We start from the raw sequence: 6,000 nt of genomic DNA, 5'->3' as shown, positions 1-6,000 counted from the left end.
CCCCCGAGGGGCCGTTCCATTAAGGTTCCACTAAGTACGGACGTTTCCCCGGCACGGGCCCATTTGGGTCCCTCAATCTCAGTTGCCTGGGTCACTGCCGGCTCCTGGGGTCACTGCTCCCGCCTACCGCCCATCGCCCACCCGCGCCTGGCCGCTCTGAGCCCCGCCGTGGCCCAGCTGGCCGCAGGCACATCGCTTCCCCACTAAATCCGCCCGTCCCGGCGAGTGTCCCGAGCAGCCTCTCCCTCCTCTCGGAGTCCTATATTGGAGCACCCGGCACCACCGAGTCCCCAAAGTCCTTGTTCGCCCGCCAGCCCCACCCTGGGTGCCACGAGGGCTTCCCCCAGCGAGCTCCCCTGGGCCGGTTCCCCGCCACTCCCCCAGCATGGGATCGGGGCACGACCAGGGCCTGCTCTGACCCGCAGTGGATGCAGTGACCTGACAAGTGCCCATGGGGACGTGGGACACAGCCCATCCGGCCTGGAGCTCTCCAAGGCAATAATGGGGACAGCAGCCCCCAGCCCCATTCATCTCCTTGCCCCACTTCAGGAGAACAACCCTTTGGGACACTAACCCAAGCAGCCCAAGACCTCTGCAAGCCACTCTCCCCACCAAGACGCCAGCAGCTTCCCTTGGTCCCTGCTGCCCAGAGATCTGAGCCCTTTTCACTGTTCCAGGGAAGTGGGTGGCAGCCCTGCAGGGCATGGTCTCCCCTCCCTCTTCCCCCATACAGGGCTTTCTCCATGCTGTCCTAGGAACAAGACACATTTTCCACCTGGCAAAGCCAGCACAGATAGCCTAGGGGCAGGCTGGGTGGGGACCTGGTTACAGCACCTCAGTCGGACTAGTACATACTCCTGCAGCCAAACCCACCACAAAGACACCTCTCACCCATCCTACCCACCCCTGCCATTCTGCCAAGATGCAAGGATGCAGAGATAGAACAGTCCACAGATCCCCACTCAGTTATAGGGGAGTTTAATTAATCCAGAAACCATTTACAACCCAATCCAACTGGTCGTAATACAATAAAAACCAGTCTTACAGTGGTCTCAACCGCCTGGTTGCTCCCAGCACAGCCCACCCAGGCCTGCACTTTTCCCAGCACTGGCAGTGAGATAATTCTGGCAGATCCCAGTTATGCAGGGAGGGAGGATGGAGTGGGAGTGAGCGGTTGCCTAGACTCCCCCACTGCAGTGGGTACCAGGAATCACTGCGGTGAGCTGTAGTTGGGCACACTCAGGCTGGAAAAATGGTGGGGTGCTTTGATCAGGAACTGTGATAAAATCTGGACTGAATTCTTCAGAAACCTTTCAGGTCTGGACTTTCTGCCTGGTCATGGTCCCTTCTAGATGCCCAGCAGGGAACAGCGTGACAGTGGGCAAGGTCTGGGCAGCCAGGGATCACCACTGCAGGAGATAAACCTTTCCACTTGTGGAGGCATTATTCTTGGTACCACCTATATCCCACGGGAACAGGATTCTCTGCTTGCCTGTCCCCTGCCCAGTTTGGCTGCAGTGTTCACCCTGCTGCTGTGTCCCCAGTGCAGGTGAGCCCTGGCCACTCCCTGGCACAAGCCCAGCTGTTTGTGCTGGAATAACGGTGCTTTGTTTCCACGAAGTCGGCAGCACAGGCTGTGCTGGCAGGCAGAGGCAGCTGAGGGGGATGCAGGCACCCAGCACCCACTTCCCACATGCACAGAAGCAGCACCCCAGTCTCTTCCTCTGCTCAGCACAGCATCCCAGCTCTGCCAGACAGAGGCTGGGAAGGATTTCCTCTGTACAGGCCCCTGCAAATCCTTCTGCATCTGGGTAGAATGCAGAACCCAGGACAAATTCCTGCTGCTGAGGGAACCAGCTTTGAATTGCAAGTGCCAGATGATTTATATTGGACAGGGAGGGGCAACGAACAAGGCTCCTGATGCGTCACTTGCAGGTGCCTTTTAAAGCTGAACTTGGGACCTTGGGAAGTAACACTTGCATCCCCTGCTCTCAGAGCCTTGGGGACTGGGATCACTGCAAGCTGTGAAGGGCTCAGTGCATGCATGGCAGCCCCCACACTCCTGTTTTCCTCCAGAGCTGTGGAGGGGAAGCATTGCACAACAGCACTCATATGATTGGAACACAAACTTGCCAGCTCCACATACACTTATATAATTCTGCACCGTCTGCTCGTCAACACGTTGCAAAACAGCAGTGGGATCAATCGCTCTACTTTTAGGTATACAAATATTATTGCACTCCCACCAGCCCTCTCTGGGTGAAAAGTCAGGGATGTGAGGTGTTGTGAGGACCCCAAGCCCACAGCTCCAGGGACGGTGTCTTCAGTGTGTCCTGAGGGGCCTGGAGGTGTCCATGGCCAGGATGGCCAGGCATAGGAATACCTCTTGGGCATGTCCCTATTTCCCAGTGTCCTGATGGCCTTACCTCATGGAAAACCTCATTAAAAGGCTGTGGATAGGACTCCTCCAATTGCATACCTCAGTATCACTTCCAGAAGATGTCACCTTTCCAACTACATCTGCTCCCTTACAGGAGAAGCCCCCAAACCAGTGCTGCCCAAGCTGGGAAGGGTGCTCCCCCCGGCAGGAGCAAGCCCTGCTCCTGCCTCTTGCAAGGAACACAGTGATCCGTGCTGAGCTCGAAAACACCAGCGAAGGGCTGCTCTTTTGGCAGCCGCTTCCCCGCAGAACACAGCACAGAGAAACTGCCGGGGCAGTGGGTGGCTGTGGGACCGCTCTGTTCCGCCTGCCTGCGGGGCCGAGGTGCCCGCAGGGCTCCTTGCGCAACCCGTTCTGCACAAAGCCGGGGCTGGCTGGGGCCCAGACCCCTCCTGTGGCCAGAGGAAGGAGCAGCCAGTGCCTGCCAACAGCTGCACTTCCTAGAAACGAAGAAGACAGAAGGTCGGGAGAGTTGAGGGATGGTGGAGGGGGGGCCGGGGGATGCTTCGGGAAGGGTTGAGGCACTGCAGGTTACAAGGCGAGCAGCACACAGCCCAGCCTGCCCTGAAGCTTGTCTTCAGGAAAACAAGTTATTTGGTTTCACACAACAGCTCCCTGTTCTTTGTTAAACTCTGCTCGCATCCAGACCTGACGAGCCCCTTACCATCCCACGCACTCTGTGGGCCAGCATGGCCCCTTCCCAGCTCTCCCCGCCAGGGCAGCTCTGCAGGCTCCAATGCCATACTGCAGGAACAAGCAGCTCAGGACAATGCCACTTCCTCTGCCACCAACCCAACAGCCAAACAGAAGGCGTTCAGAAGGTTAGGGAAGTGGGGCACAGGGATAAGGTGCTTGGCAGCAAGAGCACCACGCCCTGGGCTCCCCACACCATCCTCCCAGCCGCAGGGCTGCTGGGTGAAGGACACTCCTGGCTTCATGTCTGTCTCCAAGCACACCAATTCCTGCCTTGCTCAACACCATCCTGCTCACTCCTTTCCTCATTGCCTGTAGGAAGAGCTGCAAAGCAAGGGGTTGCCTGGGGTGCAGCAGTGGATCCTGCCTCTGTGGGCTGCAGGAGCTCCTCTGCTTCTCTTTCAAAGAGAAATTGAAAAGACTCCCTGGGGCCCATGCAGCATTTCACAGCTCAGCTGGTAGGGACTCTGCTCTGGTGCAAACCCAAGAAAGAGAAAACACAGCCCATCACCTCATCTGGAGCTGGCAACCCAGAATGGCAGGCACCAGCCTCCACCATGTGGGGCTGCTGTCTGTGTCACCCTTTGCTGCCCATATGGTTTGTGGGGCAGGAGGGACTGGGATCATGGCCCTGCTTACATTCTTTCCATGAGGGGAGCCCTGGGCTGGTGGGTGGGTGCAGTGGGCACTGATGAGCAGGTGAGGGGTGCTGGGATGGAGATCCCCACTGATGGAACAGCACGCTCAGCCTGGTGGGGCCTATCTCCAGGATTTGCTCTGCTCTCATTCAGGTGTCTGAGTTACAAGCTTCAAACAAAGGCTGCACAGCAGAGGGCTGGGGAAGGTTCTTAGCCAGCCCTCATTTCAATACAATTGAAGGAAGGTGGCTTTGTGCCCAGCCAGGGACACAAGCCATTCATTCCCTGCCCCCTCTGCCCTGCCCTACATGACTCCAAGGCTTGGGCACCATTGGAGATGGCCACAGAGCAGTGCAAAAAGACCACCCTGTGCCAAGGATGGTTCCATGCACAGGATGGACAGACAGTGGCCCCCAGCCCCACTACAGCATCATCAGTTTTGTTAGCCTCCAGTTACACAAACTTAAGCCCACTACCATTAGAAAGAGGGAAGGCACAGCTGCTGGGCCACACACAGAGGCATCAGGGCACAGGGTCCCTCTGCCCCAGTGCACTGAGACCCACCATGTCCCCTGTGCCTTGGGTGTGAGCCCTTTGCAGGCCCAGGGCCACAAGGTGAACTGTTCTCCCCTGGGCAGGGAGCACAGAAACTTCAGGCTGCTGCCCTGTGAGATGTCACTGCTTGGCCACAAGGAAATACTTTGTTCTGTCTCCATAAAAGGCATTTGTGTGTCCCTCCCCACTGGCACAGACCCAGCTCAGGGGAAGAAGTCCAGCAGCTACTCAAGAGACAGCAGCACAGGATGGCAACAGTGCAGGAACAAAGGTGCCTTCTCCTCCAGCTAGGCCAGGTGCTGTCCCCTGCCTCTTCTTGCTTCTGCCCTGCCCAGCCCCAGTGCCAGGGATACCACCTACCAAAACATCCTAGCAGGTCCACAGAGCGCCACTCACCCCCTATCTCAGTCCCCAGTGTCCTGCCAGCCAAGCAGAGCTCAATTCACTGGAGAAACCGGTGCCAGCTGCAGGAATGTGTTTCATCTCTAGCCAGCTGATGCATGGCAATTCCCATCAGCCACCCCAGTTTTGGGCTAGAAGTGACCTATTTATGTAAGGCAAGCTCCCACAAGCCTGAGGCTGGTGCAGCATCTTCCAGGGGCAGCCATAGGAAAGCAGGAGCAGGTGCCTAGGGGCCTGGGCCCAGCCAGGCCGGACCACATGCTGTCTCTCCCCCAGCCCCTGCAAAGCCACCAGTGGAGGGTCAGGCACAGCACACTGCAGCCATCCTGGTCAATGGTCCTGCTAGGGCAGGGCTAGCAGGAAAAGGTGGGTCTTCTCCAAGCATCAGGAAGCAGGCAGGGAGGAGACCAGACATAGGGGAGCCTTGAGGAACAGGGACGTGCGCTCAGCATTGTCCTCCCTGGAGCAGAGGCTGCAGAAACAACACAACAGGGGGGTGTCTGCCAGGGCACAGGCTGTCCCAGCTCCTGTCCCCCACCCCAGCAGCAGGGCTGCTCTGTGGAGGTGCCTCTCCCACGGTGCAGGGTTCCCCAGGACACGAGGGAACCAGCCTAGCTGCCCTTTCCCAGTGTTCTTGCTGGCACAGCCAGCACAGAGGAAAGCTCACAGTCTGAGGAGGACCAGAACTGTGGGGAGCCATGCTCAGAGCACATACAGGAACAAAAAAAGCCTTAGAGTCTCTTCCTGAGCACAACTGCTGCTCTCCCATGATTCCATCACTCTGTCCTTTGCCATGGTGCAACGGGCAGGTGACCACAAACACCCTCCCCAATCCCAATCCCTGCTCATCCCATTTCTGTCCTCCAAAAAGCCCAGGCACAGGGCTGGGGGGCCATTTACAGGGACTGTGGGAATACCATTCCCAGCCCAGCATGTTGGCAGTTACACAGCTGCCTTTCCACAAACAAGGAACTGCTCAGAGGGATGTGTGCAGAACAGCATGGAAGGAAAAGAAACCTGCTGTTGAACTTTACAAGATAGTATGCCATTTAGAGGCACTTGCACACAGGTTGCTCCTTTTTTAACCTTCAAGGATGTGGTGCAAGGAAGGGATTTTTCCTCCTGATGATTTGCTCTTACATACCTCAAAGTAACTAATGAGAAAAGTCTTATCTGTTCCTGCTCCCCCACTCCCAGCTGCTGCAGCCCAGGAAGCTTCCAACCACATTGTTGCTTTGGAGCCTTGGCACAGCACCTCTTAATCCTCAGACA

This window comes from Parus major, chromosome 12 (assembly GCF_001522545.3).
Source record: "Parus major isolate Abel chromosome 12, Parus_major1.1, whole genome shotgun sequence".
Taxonomy (NCBI): domain Eukaryota; kingdom Metazoa; phylum Chordata; class Aves; order Passeriformes; family Paridae; genus Parus; species Parus major.
The sequence above is the reverse complement of the archived record's forward strand: the minus strand, read 5'-3'. Positions refer to the sequence as shown.